We start from the raw sequence: 14,168 nt of genomic DNA on the forward strand, positions 1-14,168 counted from the left end.
TTGGCCCGGAACGGCCCCGAGCGGCCGGCTGCCGGCCGCGCTCCGCCCCGTTCCCTTCCGGCGCGGCGGCGGAAGGCGGCGGCGGCTGAGGGAGGCGGCTCCCGGCCCGGCCGCGCCTGAGGGGAGGCGGCCCCGCGCCGCGCCCCGCCGCCATTTGCAGGCCGCCTCGCCAGTCACAGAGCGGGGCTAGGCGTGCTTCCAGCTCGCTTCTTTCGTGCCTCTGCGCTTTAATAATACAGTTTATTACAACGGCCGCGGTCCGAACCTACTAACGTAACGTTCCACCAACTGCTGCCGGGGGAAGAGAACCGGCCGGCGGTCCTCATCCCTTAGGGGTGCCGGGGCTAATTAGTCACGGGGCTGGCTGCAGAACTAACGGCTAAGAGGCTTATTCCAAATAAAAATGCTGGTAAAGCACAGCTCCGCGCTGCCCGGGCCTGCCGCTGCTCTCCGTGGGTGTAGGAGGAAGCCTGCGATGGATACGTGATAACAAGGAGTGCAGATAGCTGTTACCTCCAGCTGTCGCCTAAATATAATTGCTAATTGAATTTCCTCTCAAGAATCACAATGAACAGCTGCAAATGTATTAGATTTAGGGCTACGGACTAGGGCAAATCCTGTTTTCTCGTCTTTATGCTCAAATTAGCCCTGCTTACAATTTGATAGAAAAAAAAATGATGAAACGATGGAGCATACTACAAAGAGGAGAAGTGTAATAGAAAACCCATGTATGATAAACAAAGGCTATGGCACTCAGACATTCTCATGGCATCTGCCTGAAGAGTACCTTTACACCATATTGTTATGTGCCTTTGTAACAGACGTTATTTCTGTTTGCAATCCAGTGCAACAGGAAATAATTCGCGTGCACCTGTTTGAGCAGAGTGCCGCTACCTCAATTTACAGCCATCACAAAATAATCAGCACTGTAACTTTCTTCACAAGCGAAGTGTTACAAAAGCTGCCTTATATAGACAAGGTTTTCCCAGGCACCAAAAGGAAGCTCTGTGCTACTTTGTAGATCTCCCATCTAATATTTTTACTGTAACACCTCAGGAAAGTGAAAGTCTATGATCACTTCTTAAATGCATCAAATAACTCTCAATGCTTCACTGAAAATAATTGTTCTGGGTTATAGGATGAAAGCAGGATAAAATACTCAGCTAATTTCCCTTAACTGAAGTACTACAAAGGGTCAATCAAGCCTTTTGAAGAAACAAAATTAATTCTACCTTTTCCCGCTTTCCTAGAACTACAGTTTTAATAGAGGAAGGACAATGATTTTGTGTTGTGCTCAGTACTTTTACAATGAGCTTCCATTCCTACAACATTTTCTACCACATGTTCTTGTAGATGATGTATATGTGTGTTTTGGAGGTTATTGCCATCTTTCACAGAGGCATCCTATCTACCCTATGCAAAATAATTTGTGTGAGAATCTCTCTCCTTTCTGGCCTGAGTTAAAAATAGAACATGATTATGATCAAATTTCTGTGTGCACTACATCTTGTTTACTGTTCTGCTGGTGAAAACAGGAACAAGCAAAAGGTGTTGCTGAACACTATGAAATGAATAGTTCTATCACATGACAATGGTAAGTAGGGTTACTGGCCCAGAAGATGTAATAAATTTAGGCACATTTAAGGATAAGTAAAAATATTTTAATATATTCTAGATGTGCTTTGAAGCTGAAAAAAAATCTAAAATTACTTCTTTTCTATCATTTATAAGCAATTATTCTGCTTGATTGCGATAGTGGTTTGTTCTAACAGCAGTTGCCAGTGTGGGAAAGTGTTTATTAAATTTGAAGCATGCAGGGTTTGTTTGGACTTGGAGAGAAAGAATCAAAATTATAGTCCAATTTTCTGAAACTGAAGTTGGCAGATACACAAGGAACTTCAAAGCTGCACTCTGTTGCTTCATAGCTACATTATCACACGCACACACACACACAAAACAGTACTGCAGTTTCCGCCCTTTCTTACTCAAGTTAAAACTGAAGCTTGATTTTTCACACACTTTTAAGTATTTTGCAATGTGGATAAGCACCCCCAGCCTCAGGGAGCCTATTTAACTGAACCAGCAAACCACCTCAAGGGTGTGTGACTACTGTACCTCAGACACACAACTGCTTTCCGCCACAATAAACACTTACCTTTCAGGCAAAAATGTGCAAAGTTTGCTATCAGCACCTGGTCATCCTACCAACTTAATTGACCCCCTTATTCTCAGAAATTATTCCCATTTTCAGAATCTGAAATGAGAAAAAAGGAGATTGAGTCTATCTGTAATTATAAGAGTAAGCATACTTACAGTCCTTGCATTTTCAAGGTATTTTCTGTGCGTTGATTCATTTACTAATTACATTTGCTAATTATTAAAAAACTAATCCTTTTCCCCTGGTACACTGGCATTCTGCAATTTGAAAGGAAAAATATGATACGTTTTGCCAAGTGAGTCAAAAATACATTTGTTCTTCAAGTTTGCAATATGTTTTGGCTGCAGCAGTGTGTAAAAGTACATTTGGTCCCCAAGTCATATGATGAAGGACTAGCTTTCATAACATGGAGCCAGTCTGTGCGACTTTCATCAACAGCTTTTTCCTCTCTTATTAAGTAGGAGGAATACGAATTGAGAGCAACTTAAATATGGTTGCCACCTGTTGTTTTTTTGGCATTAAATCCTAAGAATTGATGAATCCAAGTGTTGTAGTTGAGAAAAAAAATACAATCTTCCCATTCATGAGAAATTTTGACTGTTAACAGTGGCTTAAGTCACGTTGCGCCTTGATCATGTTCCCTTGCTGGCCAGCTTGCTACTTTAGGTCAAATAACACCAGTGTTGTCATCAGTATTTAGGAAACTTGCCACTTAACCTTAACGGCGGTTTCTACTGTCTCACATCTCAAGCAACTATTTTTCCTACATGTATGTTTTTCTTAGTGACCCATCTGTACTTAAAAGTACCTAAGTTAAAATCCGATTTTTTTTAAGTGACAGAATTCTATATACTTTAGAATTTCAAAAAGAAAACCAAGTCCAACAGGACCTTCATAATACCACTAAAAAAATGAAGTGGAATGGCTTGCTTTTGATGTTGTCAGCAATGAGGATCCTTAGGCTTTCTCATCCCTGTGTTTCTAAATTGGTAGGTCACCCAAAGCAGATGCCAACAGACACCAAAGGCAGTCAGGAAGCTGCTGCTGTCCCGCTCACCCAATTTCAGGCAAGATGGAAACAACATACTTTCTCCCAGAAGAAGCATCTGTAATCTGTTGAAGTCTTTAGACTAACAAGGCCATTTTCATTGCAAGGAGCTACTCCATCCCTTCAAGACGAGGACATGAGAAAAGGCTGTAATTAGAGCTTGCTGTGAAAGTGTTTACTCCCCTGCCCCTGGGAAACAGAGTTGCTCTAATGATTTTTGGGTAGTAGCAGTTCCTTGTGCGTATAAACAGCGAAGAGCAGTAATTACAGCTGCCTGTCTCTCCTCCTGCCCCTAGGAACTCAACTGCTGTTATTACTTTCTTGAGGAACAATGAGCAAGATGGCAGTAGGATTAGTCATTCTGAACAATCTTCTGAAGTGTGTGAATGCAATTAAAATCACTAGTTTTAATCAAACAAACAGGGGCACAGATTTTAAAAACAACACATCTCTGCTTGAAAAATAGCTAGAAAAATCTCATCTGCAGACATATGTTACCTCTTTTGCCTTATTTTAAAAAACTGAGAAACACTGCTCTGCCCAAATATAAGAAACATTTTGAGGAGCCTACAGACTACAAACTAGAAATACACCTATTGCATAAATGTTCTAAAAAAGTTTACCTATTTGGAGGATGGGGGCAAGAGCAATGACAGCATCTGAATGAAGTGCCAAGGAACTTAAGCTTCCTGTATAGTACGGGACAAAAATAGGTTCTTCTAAAGCGTGACTCAGAGCAACTAATTTTAGGTCCCTAAAATAAGGCTGTTTGAATGCTCCGTTATGTGTTTCAGGTTGGATGGGAGGCATGTTCAATATGATCTAAAGCACGCAGGCTGCATGCTGATACAGTTGTTTCCATAAGGCCTGTTTAGATGCACACATGGAACTTTTCTCAGGTCATTCTACATTGTTTGGGAAAGGGTTTGAACAGAATAAAAGGCACTTGTGAAGGGATTGAAGTATTAAAATATGGGGACCTGTATAACTTGTAAAGCTTTACTACATAGACAGGGCTGACAGGACACAGGCAACATGGCCATCCTTCACTTTCCATTCTTGGTGGTTCTGTTATGAGTTAGGGCAGTAAATTCATCCTCAACAATATCAATTCACAAGATATTGTTAGGCTTCCTCTCTTTCATAGCTAAAGTTAGTGGGTAACTGTTCTTACAAGTACAGTCACTGTCTGCGCAAAGACAGGACCAAAATTCTCTCTGGTAAAATAATTTATAGCAGAATTGTTTTTTCCCCTCCACCTCCTGCTCTCTTTAGGCGTCTTATTGCCTAAGATTTAGAAAGCAAAATTGTCTCAAATCCTCACATGAGAATTTGGCTTTGACAGTCTATTCCCTCTACATATCTGAAACTCCTGAAGATATCCCTGGAAACTGCTGTGCCTGCAGGGAGGAAAAATAATAGACTTGAACCTCATTATAAGGAGCTTACTGCTGATATCTTCCCAAATTACTCATTGCTGTTTGAAATGAATGATAATTCCTCTGATATGAAATAAATGTAGGCAACTCTGGGGAAAGAGGCATTACTTTTTTTTCCCCTAGAGACACTGAGACGTGGATCTTTCTGTCCCAACATCCTGCCAAACAAAAATCAGCTACTGAAGAATATATGATGACAGCCAGCTTGCAAAGGTCTGTTCTATGTATTTTGCCATTCTAGGAAATCAAGGAAACACTCCCTCAGCAGCCTGCAATCCCTTGCATAGACGCTGCTCATTATGTACTTGCAGTTTCAAACAGAATTGCAGCAGACCTTGCCCCAAGTGTTTGACTAACTCTGATGGTATTTTTTCAGTGGTGAAGGTTTCTGTTTCATCTTCACCCACAGTTCCCAATTCTTTGGTTTGTCCATTCACTTCTCTCCTTCCAGTCTCCCTCCAATTCTTAGGAGATCAAAATGGTAACTAGACAGAACCTTTCTGGGAAGGACTTATCGTTCAAAATGTGAACAAACTGTGAAATTTTAACTTGCTGTGCTTCTCAACATTAGAAAACTAATGTTGTTAGAAAAGCTTTCAAAGCCACTTCGGGTATCTCTGAGGGATCGAACCTGTGAACAAGTACTTTTCATCCTAAGATATCTACAGTCTCTCCCCTTTTGAATTTTAGCATTAGCTGAAAACATGAGGTCTTGGATGTTGTTCTGGTTAAGGGAAGAAATTTGCCAGTGTCTATTAAAAGGAGGAGGGAAAAAAAAAAAAAAAAAAAAAAAAAGCTCTGTTTTTCCAACCCAGGATGAATAAAATAACAGCCAAAAATCTTTGTTCAGATTTTCAGCCTTCTTTCAAGCAGCGCTGAGGAAAAACAACTGTTGTTTGTCATGACTGTAGCTCACATGATCAGGTTTAACTCTTTCACTGGATTGCTTGTTCACTGTTTTGAAGCGTGGACCGGAAATACTTAAAATATTTATGAGTTCTGGGAGGGAGGCAAGCTTACTTAAATATTCCCTTAAGCAACCAATGCTTTCTCTCCTTCTAAAGGACTATTTATAGTTTGCTTCTGGCTGCATGGTTTTATGCACTGAATCTGCATGGTAGACTTTGGCACACTTCTAAAGCAGCAGCTTCTCTCACAGGACATTGTGGAGACATCCAGCATATTAACAAACTGTTGGGAGGATCACGTGAAACAAGCGAGAGCTGTCTAACATTCACTTGGCCTAACCTGGAAAGTTGTTTGTCCTTCTATCCTGGTAGCATGGGGATAATAAGTATAATTCTGTCAAGGGCGGGACTACAGCAACGCAGGTCACCCTGACTACAACTGGGATTCATGAAACTGTAAACTGGTGGTGGTGGGGTTATTGTGTCAGGTGTCACACTGACAAGAAATCAAGGTGAAACAACGTATGAGCTAACACTTCATAACATCCTTGGAAATTTAACTGTCAAGAAAGGCTATTTAGGATAGAAGGAATGTTCTAATTAAAGAACACAATAGGACTGTAAATTCAGAGAAGCTCCAGGGAGACAGAAAAGTTGCTTTTGCCACATTTCTGTGTTGTAACTTAAAGCCTAAGCCTGCTAGAAAACTGAGCCATATTTAGCATAAAACCACAAGCTGCCCTTCTGCTGGGCAAAGTACCAAGAACTGGGTGAAAGAACTAAGAAGGCTTAAAAACCAAAAGTGAGAAAGACAAGAATCTGTCTTGAACAAAAAGAGCAAAGATACCTTGTAATCTCAAAAGAGAGCTCAGCAGGACAATGCAGTAGGCGTTAACTGTTATTTCCTCAGGCATATACTGATACCACTATCTGCAACAACCATGTGTTTTCCTTTTAACACTGCAGCAGATGAATTCAGAATCTGATTCATGCTTTCTTGGCTTTGCCAAATGCATGCTAAAATCCTATAACCATGTCATGAAATAATCTGCTGACCCAAAGGTCTGATGAGACGTGATTGGAAAAATGGCTGTCCTCAGAGATTCTGGACCTCTTTGCATGGAGTAAGGGACTCAGCAGCTGGCACAGTACCAGCAGGAGGCCTGGCAGGCTCCAAAAGTAATTTGTCCCCAGCAAGTGAACATCTCTGAAAAGCAGGCATTTTGAAATGGGAAGCTGGAAGAAAAGGGAATTTGGGGTGGCGTCAGGGGTGCCAGAGGTCTCACCAAGTCAGGGTCACTTCCAGAGCTGACAACAGCTGGTGCTTTAGGAACCCAGCATAACACCTCTGCATCACATCAGCTGCGGCCCTTGAGCTGTAGGCTACGAGAAAGGCTATGCCAGCTGAAACTCATCCCTGGGTTTCTAATGCTAGCATGCTGTTGCACAAACTGCAGGGCAGCATCCCCAGCTCTCCAGGAGTGGGTGACACTGTCAGGGTTGCTTTGTACATTACCTCCTTCTAGCTCCCTAATTTTTATTTTGATTTTTTAAAACTTACACGCTCACCTCTTCTTTTCCACTGGATTCCCAGGCTCCCTGCCATTTTCTCTCTCCAGCCCACACAAACAACTCTTTTTCCAGGAAAGCTTTTAGTGTCTTTAAGACTGACCTCAGTCAGTCATTGCTGCAGCAATCTGCAAGAACAGCTTCCTGTAACGAGACTAAAAACTAAAGACTAAGATCTGGGCATGCATGCAATTTTACTTCCTCTCTGTATGTTCTCCATTTTCTTTAGCTCGCAGAAGACAGAGATCCTGAGTCACAGGCTGTGTCATTGTGTTTAATAGCGCTAAATAGGTTTTTCATCCCCTTATTCATCCGCCTTTTAATGCTCATTATGCTTTGGCATCATAATGCTCTGCAGTTTCCAATATATGAACTGTATGGAACGTTGTTTCCTTTTGTTTGGCATAAACTTGTCACCCAGTAGTTTTCTAATGCCCATGAGTTCTCACAGATGAGAAATGACACCAGTTCACCATTTATGATGATACAGACCTGTGTGACATCCCCAGCTGGACCGACAAATGCTCTTCTGTCTCAAGATGACCCAGGAGAATACTAGTTTTAGTCCCTCTTCATATGATGCCATTCCAGGCTTTGGATCATCCCAACTGTTTTTGTCTGTTGCCTTTCCTGTTGTTTCTTTGAGGCGAGGAATGGCTAGAACAGGCTATTTGGTACAGCCAGGGTTTGCACAGCAGCATACGGCTCTTTTTTGTTATGCTCTGTTAACACTTTTTTTTTTTTTTTTTTAAATGTTCTTCCCATAAGGGGCTTTCTTGCCTGTCCCTGAGCACATTGATCTGCTCATAAAGCTGCTTGCAGTAACTCCAGAAGCCACCACTATTTGCATTGGTTCATGTACTTCCACTCTGAACAATACTTTGTTTAATAACGCAATTTAATCTGACTTCTTAATGCCCACTCATTTAGCATAACGAGATACTTCTGTAATTCTTTGCAGCGGCACATTTACTACCCAAAGTAATCTAATACCCTTAGTCAGCTATCCAGTCACTATTCCTTCCCCCCGATTATTTAAGAATACATTGGACAAAACCCAGAATAAATCCCTGCTGAACTTCCTTGGTAGCTTTTTCAATAACGGTTTCTCTATGGTGAATGTTTTCCACTTATTCCTTCATCTTGTGACTGCTCCTTCAGTTATTAGTCCACCAAAATACTTTAACCTTATAAAAGCTTAATTAAGCAGAGAATTTTGTCAGAAGCTTCTTGAAAATCTAAAAATACTGTATCAACCTGATCCACCTTTTTCCAGATAACCACTGACTTCTCGGAAGTATTCAAGAAGATCTCAAGCATGAATTCTTGCTACAAAAATCATGATAATTCCTCTCATTTTATCAAAACTACAAATACGTCTACAGGGTTGGGATGGGGAAGACACCATCAGGGCAGTATGAGAATCAATGGAAATCTGGGCCCCACAACAGTGACCTTTCTAGCTATGCATAAAAACCGTTTAACTCAGAGAAAAGAGTACAAAAGAACCCAATGTAGGGTTCCTGTTTTGTTACCTTTGGCAAACCCCAGGTCCCACCTGTACCATCTGTACTATGAGATGTGTTTGTAAAGCTTCAACCCACCTTTCAGAAGCATTTTCCTTCAACCAGATGCTGATTTTCACCAAATCTGTTACAAGTTCTTGTCTTCAAAACATAGTCCCCTCATGTGATTGGAACTGGCAAGCAGATTCTGAAATAACATTTCCCCATAGCCAAGTTATAATCAATCCAGGAAGACTTGACTGAAATATCTGATGACACTGGTTGCACCGATACTTTTCAAGATTCTGAAATACTAATTAGGCCTTCTCTTTGTTGCTTTTGAGAACAAATAGTGGGCTAATGCAGTTAATGAGAATGAATCAAATAGTTTCACAGTACTGCAAAATGTAATAGCTGTCAACCCACCTCTATTATACACCGTTTCTTTACCAACCCACACTTTTTCGTGCTTTCTTAGTTCTTTTACAGAGCCCTAAATCCTCCACAAAAATCTGACATCATTGTTCTAATGGCTGTGGGAAGGGTGATGTTTAAACTTCGCTTTATTCAACAGGAATAAAGAACTGCTTTAAATGACCACATCTCTTCCTCCTCACTGTGTTGCATAAGAAGAGAAAATATAACCATTGGCAGCACCTCAGTCAGTTTTCTTTAAGTTTTAATGTGCTTCCTGTGCATGGATATTTCTTTAATCAAATCTCAGACAGACCTCCTTCTGCTCTGCTATCAAACCACGAGACTAAGACTCCTAACGTGACTCTTCCAAATATAAGAGGACAGCCTGGGCTCACCGTCTACTACTAGTCCCTGTCCCTTCCCACTTCCTTTTTCGATCCCACTGATGTTCAGTAAAACCTCAGGAAGCGTGACATTTTAAATTAAGTACTAATCCAGGTAGAACAGAGGTCCCAAAGACAATACCAAAAGAGGGGCTTGCCAAGTTGTTATATATTAATGTTATGTTTGCACACAGAATAAAATTTTCCAGAATAATGCTTTTGTATGTTTGTTAGTTTATGATCTAACCTCATTTGCATAAAGCTCCTAAGTCTTTGATCCACAAAATTAAAATACTATAGTTACATTATTCCTTGGTTCATATGCTGCTTCTAAATTCAAGTTATAATTACCTTCTGAAATGATACCCAATGAATTTAAATGCTTGTAGGCATTACAGTAGGTGAGTTTGTGTTTAGTCTTGACCACCAAGTTGAGACTTCTTTGATCTATTCCTGCAGCAAAAGACTAACAGACCTAACCCCAGATATCACTCTGATTTTTACGCTTTAGAGTTCAATAGTATAGCTTCAGTCACACCTGTCAGATTTTTTTTGCTACAGGAAATACCAGTTCATGTTCTCATGTTTTATTTACTAACACCTTGTGATTTAAAAAGTCTTGACAGCTGATATCCTCATATTAAGCATTTGTTTCTACTGAGCATTTAAGTTCCCTACTAGGTTTTCAGATCAGGGTTTTTATTACTATTAACTTGAACTGACTTACCTGAGGATTCTTTCATTTCCTATAGCAGCAAAAATACTTTTCACAGCTTAATTGAGAGTGAGAAATCTGAATTTTCTGCCTGTGATTTTGTTGGTGGAGTTTTAGCAGTTTATTGCCTTAGATCTTTATGTAAAGGAATGTTAAACTAAGGCTATAGTGACATAACAATGAAAAAACACTGAAAACTGAGCATAAGTTTAGTTTTATTAAATATTTACATCTATATATGATGTCAACAAGTTAACAAGCTGTGAGTTGAATCACAAACAATTACTTTGGGAACTACTGCTGTAACAAAAAAAAGTTTAAAAGAAAACTGCTGGTAAGTCTTAATGCCCTAGACAGAATCAGGGCATAGTGAATAAAAGGCAACTAACAAAGCAAACAACCTTCCATACAACTTGTTGTGTGACACTGCACTATACATAGGATCTCAGAGTAGCTATTTGGAACAAGCACAGCAACAAAAAACTTGCCATAAGTAGTCTAGCCACACTAAAATAATAGGTGCACAGTTCTGTATCTATTATCCTATTGCTTATGTAAGTAGTCCATGATTTTTAGAGCACAAGGGGGACAAATTTATGTCCCATTAGGTCCCAAATTTAGGACAAAGTTTGGCTGCAGTCCTGTAACTTGATCTGTGCAGGCATGACCCTTCCTCTGCACAGCACTCTGCTCGCCTAAATAGGCCTCTGCACAGGTGTGGGGTCCCCCCACCCAGATCTGATTGCTGCTTTGGGTCTTTGCATTTCCAATGGATCAGAAGATAAGCGCAGTAACCAGAGTGCCTGACTGTGCCAGGAGTATTCTGCAGTAAGCAGCAAGTTTTCCAAGATTTATACACCCAAATTTTGAGTTTTACCATTTAAAAGCACAAGGTAGCTTTTTGTTTGCTTATGGTACAGCTAAAGTAAGCTATTTTCTATTATATTGTTTTATTTCAAAATTAAGAGTGCTACACATTTTTGCCTAGCACTCCTTTGTTCTTTAGGCATGTTAATTTTCCATCTGGATGCTTTCTCTTGAGAGAAGTCCTTCTTCTACGCTTTTCCTACTTTTCCACTCTCCACAGCTAAAGGAAGACAGCATATAAAAGAAGTTACAGTTGAGAATATTTATTTGAACGCAGAAATACTTCAGGAAATGTCATCAGCTCATGCTGAGAGCTTAAGCCTTGCACAACGGTAGTTTTTCTTCTCAATGAAAATGCTACTATGCTGGGAACTGCGTCATTGAAGATAACAAGAAAAGGCATACAAAGCCTAAGCCATTTCATATTTTTACATGCATTATACTTCATTTTTAGTTTCCTCTAGAAAAAGCTGACTATAAACTAGTAGTAATGGTATTATCAAAACTTTTACGAGCTAGGAACACTTCCTTGTCTTGAGTTACTGCTTAGAAAATAAAATATATTATTTTTTATATATTTTTTAAAAATTTTCTTTAGTAGCCCAGCATAGTGTTATTTATACATCCTACATAGTACAGACAAAAGCTCTTTAAGAACTCCCACAGGTCTATCTTGTCCTTCAGGCTTTGAAATCTAATCCTGGTGTTTAGGGGACTATCTTTTCCCCTAGAAGAAAACAGCTGATAGTCAGCGATCCACAGAAAAATGAAAATAGATGTAAGACTATCTCTTACTTCCTAGATGTCCTATATTACACCTTGGGAGACTTTAATACATCTATCTAGGACATAAATAAAGACCCTAAAGAGTTTTGTACAACGTGAAGTAGACTCTGCAAAGTCAGAAGTCCTGTTAGTTTTATTTTAATTTGCAATTTTAATAAATTTAAAGTTTATTTTAAAATAAGTTGTAAGAGTGAATATAGTTTTGGAGAAGACATGATAAAAGAATAACTGAAAAAAAGAGAAAACTACTGAAAAGAAAAATTTAGCCTTTATCTGAAAAAATAAATACAAAAAATAATGTTTTAAAATAGGAGCTGCATATACTATGCTTAATAGAGAACAAGCAAAAATTATAAAAGATAAATAATTGAACTTACATGGTTTCTACTCCTTTTCTCTGAGCGCTTACTACTCTCTAGGCCTTTATAGGGAATAGGTGTAGCAGCTTCTTTTATACAGAGCCCTTGTTATCTTTGTGATAACAAAGATCAGAATCTGCTGGGTACCATTTGTAAGTGAGTCAGGCTTGTAAGTGAGTCAGGTTTGGACTTTGGATAAACACTGATGAAAAAGGGTAGCATAAATGCTAAAAAAAAAAAAAAAGAGAAAATAGATAAATACTTCAGCTAATAAGTGGATGGCAGAGAGAGGGAAGAACTCTGAAGTCAGGAATGTTAACTGTTTATAGATTGTGAAGATGAATTGACAGGTCTGAGAAGGAACCATAATAAATAAAAAATGGTGAAAAAACAGGAGCATAGCTGAAGGTTAAGGAATAAATTAAAACAGCAACATTGGAGGTCATGTACCTGATAGAACATCTGCATAAATACAAAGACAGTGACTTTGGGAGTGGAAAACATTGAATGTATATGGTGGAGCGAAATGGCAGCCACAGAGAAAGCAGAAGAAATGGGTACTCAAAGAAAAATAAGCTTATAATGGTTTTCTATTCAGTATACACATAAATAACAAAGCTACAACTTCCAAAATATCTTTATCAACTAAAATGAAATTTAAGTAAAAGATCCTTTTATTTTAAGCATTGCAATTGATGGTTCTCTGTATCAGGGTCCAGAGGGCTCATAGCTCTGATTGTCCTGACCAGGCTCACCTGAGCCAACCACATCCCCTCTGCCCCTTGGTCCTGAAGCCCTATTTAAGCTCAGGGCTGAACCCTTCTGACCTCATAGGCATGTGAGTCTCTAGTTCTAGTGTTATGGCTCTTTGTTCTACTTTCTAGAGCACTTCCTTATCCTTTCTTGTATGCTATAGCCAAAAATAGGATACTGGGAGATCTATACTGTGCTTAGAGCTAGTATTTAGAGATGTTCTTCAAACTCTTGTTCAGAGTACAAATATGTGACTGAATGATGAAATTAGTCTTCTCTACAACAGTGTTTTACCTAATGCAAAACTTTTGCCAAGTAAAGCAACTTTCTAGGTGGCTTTCACGATAAATCTCTTCTATGCAAGCCTAAGGTCCATGAATAATTGTTCCTAGAGAACACTATGCTGCAAGTGAAATTAATTCTATATATGTGAAGCTAAAAGACCGATGAATATAAAACAATGTCTTCTGAAAGAGATAAAAGCTGGCTGATGTGAATTTAAATTAACAAGAACGTGTAATGGTCAGAAAAGAAAGCTTATTGTGAAATTAGTATGGAGAAATAAAAGAGAAACTGTATAATAGCAGCTGCTGTGAGCAAACAAAAGGCCTGGGTAAATTGACAGCATAATGGTCATCCATGGAATTCACTGCAGCCTGGAACTTCTCTTTCATGTATTAATTGTGATCGTTGCAGCTTTGTTTTAGTAATAAAAAAGGTCACCTTTATTTACTGAGTAGCAAGCTAAATACAACACATGGTAATAGCTGGCAGAAGTTTAGAAGAGTCTATTTCATTGCTGGAGTGATCTACAGATGTTATGGCGCTGTATTTTCTGTTCATCCTAGCAGTACAAAAGTTTGTTCATTGGAAGAAGTGTTCATAATCACTTGCATTTCTCTGCAGTGTAACTAAGGAATGTATCTTGTGCTATAACATATGTAGATATTTAGCATTTCTTGCAAGTAGCTGTAGGATGTGCAATCAGCTGATTCTTAAGCCAACATCACTACAGCTGGCAGAGGAATGGCAAAAAAAAACTTAATTGACTTCATACAGACCGTCTGTGCTTTAAGATAGTGTATGCTAAAGCTCTCTTACTAATTAGCGTACTTGAATACTGTTTGATTACTGATACTGACTTTTGGGACTGTAAAAACATAAAGGGTTTCATGGTATCTTTGGAGTTTTTCAGGTGTCTGTTATGAAATAATGAGAAGGTTGGTGTCATTTAGTGAAAGAATGGCAAGATATTCTTATG

At 39.2% G+C, this 14,168-nt stretch overlaps 1 protein-coding gene across 1 annotated transcript in view; it reads right to left on the bottom strand.

Moving 5' to 3' along the window:
• Positions 1-8,819, bottom strand: part of PSME4 (proteasome activator subunit 4) — a 75,524-nt gene extending 66,705 nt beyond the window's left edge. The window contains exons 1-2 of the mRNA XM_035321196.1: positions 8,727-8,819; positions 2,156-2,254 (exon numbers count right to left, since the gene is read on the bottom strand). The gene's annotated coding sequence lies outside the window, so the exon portion shown is untranslated. The remainder of the gene's footprint in view (positions 1-2,155; positions 2,255-8,726) is intronic.
• Between the last annotated feature and the right edge of the window lie 5,349 nt (positions 8,820-14,168).

The sequence above is a fragment of the Oxyura jamaicensis genome, chromosome 3 (genome assembly GCF_011077185.1).
Source record: "Oxyura jamaicensis isolate SHBP4307 breed ruddy duck chromosome 3, BPBGC_Ojam_1.0, whole genome shotgun sequence".
Lineage (NCBI taxonomy): Eukaryota > Metazoa > Chordata > Aves > Anseriformes > Anatidae > Oxyura > Oxyura jamaicensis.